The sequence below is a fragment of the Leuresthes tenuis genome, unplaced genomic scaffold, assembly GCF_036924035.1.
Source record: "Leuresthes tenuis unplaced genomic scaffold, fLeuTen1.0.hap1 SCAF_6, whole genome shotgun sequence".
In the NCBI taxonomy this organism is placed as follows: domain Eukaryota; kingdom Metazoa; phylum Chordata; class Actinopteri; order Atheriniformes; family Atherinopsidae; genus Leuresthes; species Leuresthes tenuis.
In genome coordinates this window covers 31,109,411-31,123,636 of record NW_027325360.1, presented here as the reverse complement: position 1 = coordinate 31,123,636, position 14,226 = coordinate 31,109,411, and the positions used below count along the sequence as shown (strand labels likewise).

At 42.4% G+C, this 14,226-nt stretch overlaps 1 non-coding gene across 1 annotated transcript; it reads left to right on the top strand.

Annotated features, from left to right (window-relative positions):
- Positions 1 to 12,985: 12,985 nt before the first annotated feature.
- LOC140310655 (U5 spliceosomal RNA) lies at positions 12,986 to 13,099 on the top strand. Its single transcript, XR_011916705.1, has one exon. It is a non-coding gene; the product is annotated as a U5 spliceosomal RNA (small nuclear RNA).
- Positions 13,100 to 14,226: the final 1,127 nt, after the last annotated feature.

Below are 14,226 nucleotides of genomic sequence, written 5' to 3'. Positions count from 1 at the left end.
CAAAAGCGAGAGAGGTTGTGTTCGGCTGCAAGTAGGTGTGAATGTCCAGCCATAATTACTCACAAACGGGTAAGAAAAGGTAGTATTGCCAGACCATATATGATCAAAACAGGGAGCGGAGGTGGTTCAGCTGCAAGAAGGTTTGAATGTCAAACTAAAGTTCAAATATATTAACAAAAGCGGGAGGAGAGGTCTTCGGATGAAAGTGGTTGAAAATTTCCAACCATAATGTATAAAATGCGGTGAAAAAAAAGGTGTGATAGAACACTAAAAGGTGGAGCGGAAGTGTTCGGCTGCAAGAAGGTGTGAATGTCCGACTATATTTGGTGAAAAGCAGGTGAAGCAAGGTCTGAATACCCAACCTTACATCATCAAAAGCAAGATCAGAGTTGTTTGGCTGCAAGAAGGCCATAGTTTGCCAAAAGCGGGTAAGGTGCGAATGTCCGACTAAATATCAACAAAATTTGGGGCGGAGGTTTTCGGATGCAAGTGGGTGTGAATATCCCACCATACAAGTATGGTGGAGAGGAAGCTGTGAATAGCCGACCATAGTTTGGAAAAAGCGGGTAAGAAAAGGTTTGAATGCCCGAACATACACCATCAAAAGAGGGAGCGGAGGTGTTCCGCTGTACGAAGGTGTGAATGTCCGACCATACTTGGTAAAAAGCGGGTAAGAAAAGGTTAAAATACCCGACTGTACACAATCAATAGCGGGAGTGGATGTGTTCGGCTACAAGAAGGTGTGACAGTCCGACCATGGTTTGTAAAAAGCGGGTAAGAAAAGGTGCGAATGTCCGACAATGTATGATCAAAAGAGAGAGCGGAGGTTTTCGGATACACGAAGGTTTGAATGTCCTACCATAGTTTGTAAATAGCGGGTAAGAAAAGGTTCGAATGCCCGACTATACACCATAAAAAGCGGGAGCGGAGGTGTTCCGCTGTAAGACGGTGTGAATGTCCGACCATAGTTGGTAAAAAGCGGGTAAGAAAAGTTAAAATACCCGACTGTACACAATCAATAGCGGGAGCGGAGTTGTTCGGCTACAAGAAGGTGTGAAAGTCCGACCATGGTTTGTAAAAAGCGGGTAAGAAAAGGTATGAATGCCCGAACATACACCATCAAAAGAGGGAGCGGAGGTGTTCCGCTGTACGAAGGTGTGAATGTCCGACCATACTTGGTAAAAAGCGGGTAAGAAAAGGTTAAAATTCCCGACTGTACACAATCAATAGCGGGAGCGGATGTGTTCGGTTACAAGAAGGTGTGACAGTCCGACCATGGTTTGTAAAAAGCGGGTAAGAAAAGGTGCGAATGTCCGACAATGTATGATCAAAAGAGAGAGCGGAGTTTTTGGATACACGAAGGTTTGAATGTCGTACCATAGTTTGTAAATAGCGGGTAAGAAAAGGTTCGAATGCCCGACTATACACCATAAAAAGCGGGAGTGGAGGTGTTCCGCTGTAAGACGGTGTGAATGTCCGACCATAGTTGGTAAAAAGCGGGTAAGAAAAGGTTAAAATACCCGACTGTACACAATCAAAAGCGGGAGCGGAGTTGTTCGGCTACAAGAAGGTGTGAAAGTCCGACCATGGTTTGTAAAAAGCAGTTAAGAAAAGGTTCGAATATCCAAACCAAACATAATCAAAAGCGGTAGCAGAGCAGTTCGACTGCAAGTAGGTGTGAATGTCCAGCCATAATTACTCACAAACGGGGTAAGAAAAGGTAGTATTGCCAGACCATACATGATCAAAACAGGGAGCGGAGGTTCAGCTGCAAGGTGTGAATGTCTGACTATAGTTTGTAAAAAGCGGGTAAGACAAGGTGCGAATGCCCAACAATGTATGATCAAAAGAGAGAGCGGAGGTGTTCGGCTGCAAGGTCTGAATGTCCAACCATAATTTGTAAAAACCGGGTAAGAAAAGGCTCGAAAGCCCGACTATACATCATCAAAAGCGGGAGCGGAGGTGTTCAGCTGCAAGAAGGTGTGAATGTTCGACTAAAGTTTGTAAAAAGCTGGTAAGACAAGGAGCGATGTCCCGACATTGTATGATCAAAAGCGGGAGCGGAGGTGTCCAGCTGTGAGTAGGTGTGATTGTCCGACCATAATTGCTGAAAAATGTGTTAGAAAAGGTAAGAATACTGGACCATACATCATCAAAAGCGGGAGAGGTGGTGTTCGGCTGCAAGAAGGTGTGAAAGTCCGACAATGGTTTGTAAAAAGCGGGTAATAAAAGATTCGAATAACCGAATATACATCATCAAAAGCGGAAGCGGAGGTGTTCGGATGCAAGAAGGTGTGAACGTCCAACCAAAGTTTGTAAAAAGCAGTGAAAAGCGAGAAAAAGCATTTCGTGAGTTCCGCATGATTTGGGATTTTGCTTATAAAATGCATTACTTCACTCAAACTATGTTAAAACTGATTTGTCCTTCATATTTACCATGTCTAGAAATATTTAAACAAAAAAACAACGTTGTACTTTGCAGTAAAAGAAAGAGCAAATCTAAAGTTTCAGGAATCCGAGTATAAGCCTGCTTTCATGAGTTCTGCACGATTTCGGATTTTGCTATAAAATGAATTGCTTTGCTCAAACCAAGTTAAAACTGCTTTGTCCTTCCATATTCATCAATGTCTAGATCGACTTCAACAAAGAAAAACATTGGACTTTGCAGTAGAAGAAGTTGAAATCCATCTACACATTGATAAATATGAAGGACAAAGCAGTTCCCACTTGCCCATAAGAAAATAAGCTTATTCTCGGATTCCTGATCCTGATTCCTGATCCTTCGCTCTTTCTTCTACTGCAAAATACAATGTTGTTCTTTGTTGAAGTCGATCTAGACATTGATAAATATGAAGGAAAAAGCAGTTTTAACTTGGTTTGAGTGAATGAATTCATTTTATACATAAAATCCGAAATCGTGCAGAACTCATGAAAATAAGCTTATTCTCGGATTCCTAAAACTTTTGATTTGCTCTTTCTTTTATTGCAAAGTACAACGTTGTTTTTTTGTTTAAATCTATCGAGACATTGATAAATATGAAGGTAAAAGCCGTTTTAACATAGTTTGAGTGAAGGAATTAATTTTATAGATAAAATCCCAAATCATGCAGAACTCCTCAAAAGGGAGGTATGGCTTAATCACAAGTGTGGCTCTTTCTCATTCAGGGTAATATGAGGAAGTTTATGCTTGAAATATATGTAGAAATGGGTACATATGAAGGACAAAGCAGTGTTAACTTAGTTTGCGTGAAGAAATTCATTTTATACATAAAATCCGAAATCGTGCAGAACTCATGAAAATAAGCTTATTCTCGGATTCCTAAAACTTTTGATTTGCACTTTCTTTTACTGCAAAGTACAACGTTGTTTTTTGTTGAAATCTATCTAGACATTGATAAATACCAGCCAAAACTCTGCTGCCGCTTTTGATATTTTATGGTTGGGCATTCTTACCTTTTCTTACCCGCTTTTTACAAATTATGATCTTACATTCACACCTACTTGCAGTCGAACACCTTCTCATCCACTTATGATCATGTGCGGTTGGGCTTTCGCACCTTTTCTTACCCATTTTTCAGTAATTATGGGTGGGCATTCAGACCTTCTTGCAGCCGAAAACCTCCGCTCCTCTTTTGATCATACATTGTTGGGCATTCACACCTTGTCTTACCCGCTTTTTACAAACTTTAGTCGGACATTCAAACCTTCTTGCAGCTGAACCACCTCCGCTCCCTGTTTTGATCATATATGGTCTGGCAATAGTACCTTTTCTTACCCATTTGTGAGTAATTATGGCTGGACATTCACACCTTCTTGCAGCTGAACACCTCCTCTCCTGCTAATGATCATGTAAGGTTTGATATTCGAAAATTTTCTTTCATGTTTTAAAGCAATTATTAATGGACATTCACACCTACTTGCAGCCGAACACCACCTCTCCCGCTTTTGATGATGTATGGACAGGCATTCTTACCTTTTCTAACACATTTTTCAGCAATTATGGTTGGAGAATCACACCTACTCACAGCAGAACAACTCCGCTACCGCATTTGATGGTGTATAGTCGGGATTTCTCACCCTTTCTCATCAGCTTTTTGCAAATTATTCTCTGACATTCACACCTACTTGCAGTCGAACACCTTCTCATCCGCTTTTGATTATGTTTGGTTAGATATTCGAACCTTTTCTTAACTGCTTTTTTACAAACTTTGGTCGGACGTTCACACCTTCTTGCAGCCGAACACCTACGCTTCCGGTTTTGATAGTGTATTTTCGGGCATACGAACCTTTTCTTACCCGCTTTTTACAAACCATGGTCGGACTTTCACACCTTCTCTTAGCTGAACAACTCCGCTCCCTCTTTTGATTGTGTACAGTCGGGTATTTTAACCTTTTCTTACCCGCTTTTTACCAACTATGATCGGACATTCACACCGTCTTACAGCCGAACACCTCCGCTCCCTCTTTTGATGGTGTATGTTCGGGCATTCGAACCTTTTCTTACCCGCTTTTTACAAACCAGGATCGGACTTTCACACCTTTTAGTAGCCGAAAAACTCCGCTCCCGCTATTGATTGTGTACAGTCGGGTATTTTAACCTTTTCTTACCGCTTTTTACCAACTATTGTCGGACATTCACACCGTCTTAGAGCGGAACACCTCCTCTCCCGCTTATGATCATGTACGGTTTGATGTTCGAAAATTTACTTTCTTGTTTTAAAGCAATTATTGATGGACATTCAAACCTTCTTTTTGATGGTGTATAGTCGGGCTTTCAAGCCTTTTCTTCCCGGTTTTTACAAACCATGGTCGGACTTTCACACCTTCTTGTAGCCGAACAACTCCGCTCCCGCTATTGATTGTGTACAGTCGGGTATTTTAACCTTTTCTTACCCGCTTTTTACCAACTATGGTCGGACATTCACACCGTCTTACAGCGGAACACCTCTGCTCCCGCTTTTGATGGTGTATAGTCGGGCATTCGAACCTTTTCTTACCCGCTTTTTACAAACTATGGTGGGACATTCAAACCTTCTTATATCCGAAAACCTCCGCTCTCTCTTTTGATCATACATTGTCGGACATTCGCACCTTTTCTTACCCGCTTTTTACAAACCATGGTCGGACTTTCACACCTTCTTGTAGCCGAACACATCCGCTCCCGCTATTGATTGTGTACAGTCGGGTATTTTAACCTTTTCTTACCCGCTTCTTACCAACTATGGTCGGACATTCACACCTTCGTACAGCAGAACACCTCCGCTCCCTCTTTTGATGGTGTATGTTCGGGTATTCAAACCTTTTCTTACCCGCTTTTTCCAAACTATGGTCGGCTATTCACAGCTTCCTCTCCACCATACTTGTATGGTTGGATATTCACACCCACTTGCATCCGAAGACCTCTGCCCCAAATTTTGTTGATATTTAGTATGACATTCGCACCTTACCCGCTTTTGGCAAACTATGGCCTTCTTGCAGCCAAACACCTCTGATCTCGCTTTTGATGATGTAAGGTTGGGCATTCAGACCTTGCTTCACCTGCTTTTCACCAAATATAGTCGGACATTCACACCTTCTTGCAGCCGAACACTTCCGCTCCACCTTTTAGTGTTCTATCACACCTTTTTTTCACCGCATTTTATACATTATGGTCGGAAATTTTCAACCACTCTCATCCGAAGACCTCTCCTCCCGCTTTCTTTAATATATTTTAACTTTAGTCGGACATTCAAACCTTCTTGCAGCTGAACCACCTCCGCTCCCTGTTTTGATCATATATGGTCTGGCAATACTACCTTTTCTTACCCGTTTGTGAGTAATTATGGCTGGACATTCACACCTACTTGCAGCCGAACACAACCTCTCTCACTTTTGATGATGTATGGACCGGCATTTTTACCTTTTCTAACACATTTTTCAGCAATTATGGTCGGAGATTCACACCTAATCACAGCCGAACAACTCCGCTCCCGCCTTTGATGATGTATAGTCGGGCATTCTCACCCTTTCTCATCAGCTTTTTGCAAATTATGATCTGACATTCACACCTACTTGCAGTCGAAAAGCTCTGCTCCCGCTTTTGATTATGTATGGTTGGATATTCGAACCTTTTCTTAACTGCTTTTTACATATTTTGGTTGGACGTTCACACCTTCTTGTAGCCGAACACTTCCACTCCTGCTTTTGATGATGTATGGTTGGGCATTCACACCTTTTTTTTGCCCATTTTTCAGGAATTATGGGTGGACATTCACACCTTGCAGCTGAACACCTCCTATCCCACTTATGATCATGTGTGGTTTGATTTTCGAAAAGTTTCTTTCATGTTTTCTAGCAATTATTGATGGACATGTAGACCTTCTTGCAGCTGAACACCTCCGCTCCCGCTTATGATCATACATTGTCAGGCATTCGCACCTTGTCTTACCCACTTTTTACAAACTTTAGTCGAACAGTCACACCTACTTGCAGCCGAACACAACCTCTCTCGCTCAATGATGATGTATGGACCGGCATTCTTACCTTTTCTAACACATTTTTCAGCAATTATGGTCGGAGATTCACACCTACTCACAGCCGAACAACTCCGCTCCCGCATTTGATGGTGTATAGTCGGGCATTCTCACCCTATCTCATCAGCTTTTTGCAAATTATGATCTGACATTCACACCTACTTGCCGTCGAAAAGCTCTGCTCCCGCTTTTGATTATGTTTGGTTGGATATTCGAACCTTTTCTTAACTGCTTTTTACAAACTTTGGTTGGACGTTCACACCTTCTTGTAGCCGAACACATGCACTCCTGCTTTTGATGATGTATGGTTGGGCATTCGCACCTTTTTTTTACCCATTTTTCAGGTATTATGGGTGGACATTCACACCTTCTTGCAGCTGAACACCTCCTCTCCCACTTATGATCATGTGTGGTTTGATTTTCGAAAATTTTCTTTCATGTTTTCTAGCAATTATTGATGGACATTTAGACCTTCTTGCAGCTGAACACCACCTCTCCCGATTTTGATGATGTATGGACCGGCATTTTTACCTTTTCTAACACATTTTTCAGCAATTATGGTTGGAGATTCACACCTACTCACAGCCAAATAACTCCGCTACCGCATTTGATGGTGTATAGTCGGGCATTCTCACCCTTTCTCATCAGCTTTTTGCAAATTATGATCTGACATTCACACCTACTTCCAGTCGAACTGCTCTGCTCCCGCTTTTGATTATGTTTGGTTAGATATTTGAACCTTTTCTTAACTGCTTTTTACAAACTTTGGTCGGACGTTCACAATATCTTGCAGCCGAACACCTCCGCTTCCGCTTTTGATGGTGTATATTCGGGCATACGAACCTTTTCTTACCCGCTTTTTACAAACCAAGGTCGGACTTTCACACCTTCTCTTTGCTGAACAACTCCGCTCCCTCTTTTGATTGTGTACAGTCGGGTAATTTAACCTTTTCTTACCCGCTTTTTACCATCTATGGTCGGACATTCACACCGTCTTACAGCGGAACACCTCCGCTCCCTCTTTTGATGATGTATGGTTAGGCATTCGCACCTTTTCTTACCCATTTTTCAGTAATTATGGGTAGACATTCACACCTTCTTGCAGCTGAACACCTCCTCTCCCGCTTATGATCATGTGCAGTTTGATATTCAAAAATTTTCTTTCATGTTTTCTAGCAATTATTGATGGACATTCAGACCGTCTTGCAGCTGAACACCTCCGCTCCCACTTTTGATTGTGTATAGTCGGGCTTTCGAGCCTTTTCCTCCCCGGTTTTTACAAATTATGGTTGGACATTCAGACCTTCTTGCAGCCGAAAACCTCCACTCCCTCTTTTGATCATACATTGTCGGGCATTCGCACCTTTTCTTACCCGCTTTTTACAAACCATGGTCGGACTTTCACACCTTTTAGTAGCCGAACTAATCCGCTCCCGCTATTGATTGTGTACAGTCGGGTATTTTAACCTTTTCTTACCCGCTTTTTACCAACTATGGTTGGACATTCACACCTTCTTACAGCAGAACACCTCCGCTCCCTGTTTTGATTATGTAAGGTTTGACATTCGCACCTTCTCTCACTCGCCTTTTACTATGGTCGGCCATTCACAGCTTCCTCTCCACCATACTTGTATGGTGGGATATTCACACCCACCTGCATCCGAAGACCTCCGCCCCCACTTTTGTTGATATTTAGTCGGTCATTCGCACCTTACCCGCTTTTGGCAAACTATGGCCTTCTTGCAGCCAAACACCTCTGATCTCGCTTTTGATTATGTAAGGTTGGGCATTCAGACCTTGCTTCACCTGCTTTTCACCAAATATAGTCGGACATTCACACCCACTTGCATCCGAAGACCTCCGCCCCAAATTTTGTTGATATTTAGTCGGACATTCGCACCTTACCCGCTTTTGGCAAACTATGGCCTTCTTGCAGCCAAACACCTCTGATCTCGCTTTTGATGATGTAAGGTTGGGCATTCAGACCTTGCTTCACCTGCTTTTCACCAAATATAGTCGGACATTCACACCTTCTTGCAGCCGAACACTTCCGCTCCACCTTTTAGTGTTCTATCACACCTTTTTTTCACCGCATTTTATACATTATGGTTGGAAATTTTCAACCACTCTCATCCGAAGACCTCTCCTCCCGCTTTTGTTAATATATTTGAACTTTAGTCGGACATTCAAACCTTCTTGCAGCTGAACCACCTCCGCTCCCTGTTTTGATCATATATGGTCTGGCAATACTACCTTTTCTTACCCGTTTGTGAGTAATTATGGCTGGACATTCACACCTACTTGCAGCCGAACACAACCTCTCTCGCTTTTGATGATGTATGGACCGGCATTCTTACCTTTTCTAACACATTTTTCAGCAATTATGGTCGGAGATTCACACCTACTCACAGCCGAACAACTCCGCTCCCGCATTTGATGGTGTATAGTCGGGCATTCTCACCCTTTCTCATCAGCTTTTTCCAAATTATGATCTGACATTCACCCCTATTTGCAGTCGAACAGCTCTGCTCCCACTTTTGATTATGTATGGTTGGATATTCGAACCTTTTCTTAACTGCTTTTTACAAACTTTGGTTGGACGTTCACACCTTCTTGTAGCCGAACACATGCACTCCTGCTTTTGATGATGTATGGTTGGGCATTCGCACCTTTTTTTTACCCATTTTTCAGGTATTATGGGTGGACATTCACACCTTCTTGCAGCTGAACACCTCCTCTCCCACTTATGATCATGTGTGGTTTGATTTTCGAAAATTTTCTTTCATGTTTTCTAGCAATTATTGATGGACATTTAGACCTTCTTGCAGCTGAACACCACCTCTCCCGATTTTGATTATGTATGGACCGGCATTTTTACCTTTTCTAACACATTTTTCAGCAATTATGGTTGGAGATTCACACCTACTCACAGCCGAACAACTCCGCTACCGTATTTGTTGGTGTATAGTCGGGCATTCTCACCCCTTCTCATCAGCTTTTTGCAAATTATGATCTGACATTCACACCTACTTCCAGTCGAACAGCTCTGCTCCCGCTTTTGATTATGTTTGGTTAGATATTCGAACCTTTTCTTAACTGCTTTTTACAAACTTTGGTCGGACGTTCACAATATCTTGCTTGCAGCCGAACACCTCCGCTTCCGCTTTTGATGGTGTATATTCGGGCATACGAACCTTTTCTTACCCGCTTTTTACAAACCAAGGTCGGACTTTCACACCTTCTCTTAGCTGAACAACTCCGCTCCCTCTTTTGATTGTGTACAGTCGGGTAATTTAACCTTTTCTTACCCGCTTTTTACCATCTATGGTCGGACATTCACACCGTCTTACAGCGGAACACCTCCGCTCCCTCTTTTGATGATGTATGGTTAGGCATTCGCACCTTTTCTTACCCATTTTTCAGTAATTATGGGTAGACATTCACACCTTCTTGCAGCTGAACACCTCCTCTCCCGCTTATGATCATGTGCAGTTTGATATTCGAAGATTTTCTTTCATGTTTTCTAGCAATTATTGATGGACATTCCGACCGTCTTGCAGCTGAACACCTCCGCTCCCACTTTTGATGGTGTATAGTCGGGCTTTCGAGCCTTTTCTTCCCCGGTTTTTACAAATTATGGTTGGACATTCAGACCTTCTTGCAGCCGAAAACCTCCACTCCCTCTTTTGATCATACATTGTCGGGCATTCGCACCTTTTCTTACCCGCTTTTTACAAACCATGGTCGGACTTTCACACCTTTTAGTAGCCGAACAACTCCGCTCCCGCTATTGATTGTGTACAGTCGGGTATTTTAACCTTTTCTTACCCGCTTTTTACCAACTATGGTTGGACATTCACACCTTCTTACAGCAGAACACCTCCGCTCCCTGTTTTGATTATGTATGGTTTGACATTCGCACCTTCTCTCACCCGCCTTTTACTATGGTCGGCCATTCACAGCTTCCTCTCCACCATACTTGTATGGTGGGATATTCACACCCACTTCCATCCGAAGACCTCCGCCGCCACTTTTGTTGATATTTAGTCGGTCATTCGCACCTTACCCGCTTTTGGCAAACTATGGCCTTCTTGCAGCCGAACACCTCTGATCTCGCTTTTGATGATGTAAGGTTGGGCATTCAGACCTTGCTTCACCTGCTTTTCACCAAATATAGTCGGACATTCACACCTTCTTGCAGCCAAACGCTTCCGCTTTTAGTGTTCTATGAGGCATTCACATATTTTTTTTCACCGTATTTTATAGATTATGGTTGGAAATTCTCACCCACTCTCATCCGAAGACCTCTCCTCCCGCTTTTGTTAATATATAGTCGGGCATTCGAACCTTTTCTTACCCGCTTTTTACAAATTATGGTCGAACATTCACTCCTACTTGCAGCTGAATACTTCCGCTCCACCTTTTAGGTATGTATGGTTGGCATTTGCACCTCTTTTTATACTGATTGCTGAAGATTAAGTTGTTCTTTCTCAAACTACAAATTTTTTTTAATTGTTGAAACTTGATTTGAAGTGGATAAATAAGGAGGACAAACAGTTTTAAGTCAGGCTGATAGAAGGAATTAATTTTATAGCAAAATCTGTATTTCGTCATATGTCGAGAGATGCTTATTGCTGAAGAAGTTCTTTCTCATTCTACAAAGTACAACGTTGTTTATCGTTGAAACTTGATTAGACATGAATAAATATGAAGGACAAAGCAGTCTTAACTTGGTTTGAGTTAATGAATTTGTTTTATAGGAGAATCCGAATTCGTGCATAACTCATAAAATAGAGCTTATTTTCGGATTCCTGAAGAATGAGTCTGGTTCTTTCTCATAATACAAAGTTTGTTGTTTATTGTTGAAACTTCATCAGAAGTGAAGAAATAAATGAATGCCTATCAACAAATGTGGGATCTAAACTCTAGTGCTTCCTCTAAAATAATTTCCTTTCTCAATTTAGAAATGTGTGTGTGTAAGTCACAACACCCGTGACACCAAAACGGCTTTCTTTTCTCTACACTCTGCACTATGAGCACACACACCAAATCAGAAAGGCTTTTTTCTCTCTTTTCTACATTATGGACTGTGGGGACACAAAACCGCTCTCTCTCTTTTTTTTTTTTATCGTGTGCCAGGGCGTTGTCTCAGGTATTAGATTATGCTTAAGATACGAATGGGTTTATCAGTCACATCAGAATCCATACATACTGATCCTCCCGTAATAAAATGGTCGGATCTTATCAAACACACTTTGTTTCGTGTGACAATCAAGTCAGCGAAACAGCGTATACACGTCAAGACACTGAATCAAGTTTGCCACAAGAACTCATAAGTTTGGCAGTATTGCTCTGCCGTCAGCAATCATACACCCATTTTATTTTCGTGAGACATGTGCAAGCACCTGTTCATCTACTGTTCTATCACTATGAATTAGTGATCTATTATCAATAAGGATACTTCTACAACTACTATCAAAGTATGTCCAGACTTCTTATGTTGTCAGTTGCTATATATGAATAAGTGGGTAGCTACTGACAAGCATTTCACAACCCTAACATATAACATTTCAGGACACACCACACAGTTAACAACCACAGTGAAGCGTGTCAAAGCCCAAACATGTAACATTCAACAGGACACTTACACAACACATTCAAATCAAACAGTCAGACAACATACAAGAACATATACCCCAGCCGGCATTGCTCCCTGCCTATTTTCGTACAGCACACTATGTGTGCGCACACCTTTATTCACAAACTCTTCAACTTATACTCTTTTACCGAAGCTGCTACAGCTCGATTGGCCGAATACCCTTTGATCCTATTTCGGTGAATTTGACATCTGCCTTACATATAACAGATTAGCGGTTTAGCAGTTTTAATTTAGTTTGAGTGAAGGAATTCATTTTATAGCAAAATCCGAAATCGTGAAGAACTCATGAAAGTAAGCTTATTCTCGGATTCCTGAAACTTTAGATTTTCTCTTTCTTTTACTGCAAAGTACAACGTTGTTTTTTTTGTTTAAATCTTTCTAGACATGGTAAATATTAAGGACAAAGCAGTTTTCACATAGTTTGAGTGAAGGAATTCATTTTATAGATAAAATCCCAAGAGTCTGCTGAGAAAAGAGAGTGAATGCGAAGTAGACTTTAACACGGCTATGGGAGCGAGCCGAGTGTGGGCTAACCGGGAGAATTGCTTGAAAGAAACGCGACACCGAATGAGCGATGAGAACAAAGCCTCAATACGGGATTCTCGTGGTGTTTTTGTTGCTGCCTTGTCTTTTGCACAGAGTAAAAGACAAGGCAGCCATCGAATAGGGCCCGATTGTTCCTGGTTGGTCAGCCGAGGAGCAAGGGGGGGGGGGGGGGGGGGGGGAGCAAGCGTCTCAACCAAGCAAAGCTCACCATGGGGAAGGTGGCTATGCCAACTAGCCTGATGCCCTGCTCCCGCAGTGACGGATAATCGTACTCTGGTTTCTCTTCATAACGTACAAGTCTTTCGCCTTTTACTAAAGATTTCTGTGGAGAGCAGCACTAATGAGTTGTTTCTATTTTTGGCAGGCTTTACCTTTGCGGGTGAAGCCCTTTCTGTCTGTGCAAAAGAAATCTTCTTACTGTGCAGAGTGACTTCTCTGAGTAGAGTCGCCTTACTTGTTGCGACTGTGCCGATGTTCGAAGCTGGAATGCAAAGTTGTTGCTTGAATGGTGCTTGCTGGAGCGTGCGGGAGTGCAAAGTTATACCATTTAAAAGGGCTGAAGAGTGCTCAGTGCAGCGGGTGGGCGACACTCTGGCCACCTTGAAAACCGAGGTTACATCCACTACCAGGGGCAGCCCAAGTTCTGCCGCAAGTGTGGTGAGCATGGGCACCTGGTTGAGGCTTGTACCAAGGTGTTATGTGGGAAGAGCAGAGAAATTGGGCAAACTTTTGGAGAGTGTCCAAATGGCAGGAAATGTAATCTCTGTGGAGAATTAAATCACCTCTTCAGAGATTGCCCTAAATCTTTTGCCAACAAATTAAAGACGGTAAAGCCACAGTCAAGCCAACAAAGAGAAGGACCAAAGGTGGCAGTTGGTGAACAAAGTGAAGAGGTTGACCCAATAAATTCAAACTTCCCGCCAAAAGCTTGGATTGGAAGTGAGGAGCAAAAAGGGGAGGGGTCTGTAGAGGCCTCACCACTCAGTGTTGAAGTCTGTGAGAATTCACAGGCAGAGGGTGGAGCTACGCTAAATGAGGAGGAAGAGCAGACAGGTGAGTCTAGTGAAGATACTCACCTCCCTGAAGGTCAACAGCCGAAGAGGACGGCATCTGAGCCTCTGATTCCCCAGTGGTATCAGAGAAGAGGGGAAGGGTTAGGTCCCTTTCAGACAGTTCTTCAGTGGAAGAACCTAGAGTCTTCCCCTCCGACTCACCAAATGAGGTCTCCTTTTTAACTTCAGCTCTGCAATCAACCCCCAGGGACTCAAAGTTAAATGCAACATTGCGTCAGAGGCCAACACCGAGAGTCCGAAAAGGAAATATAGATCACCCTACTCACTTTTCACCTAAAGAAATGAAGGAAGAGCTAGTTTCCCAAGAAATAACCTGTGTGTAATTTGTTTTGATAACTTAGAAAAACGAAAATGACATACCTACTTTCCTTTATGCTTTTAATGGTTCTCACCTTCTCAACACTAAATGTGAGAAGTGTGAAATCAAAGACAAGAG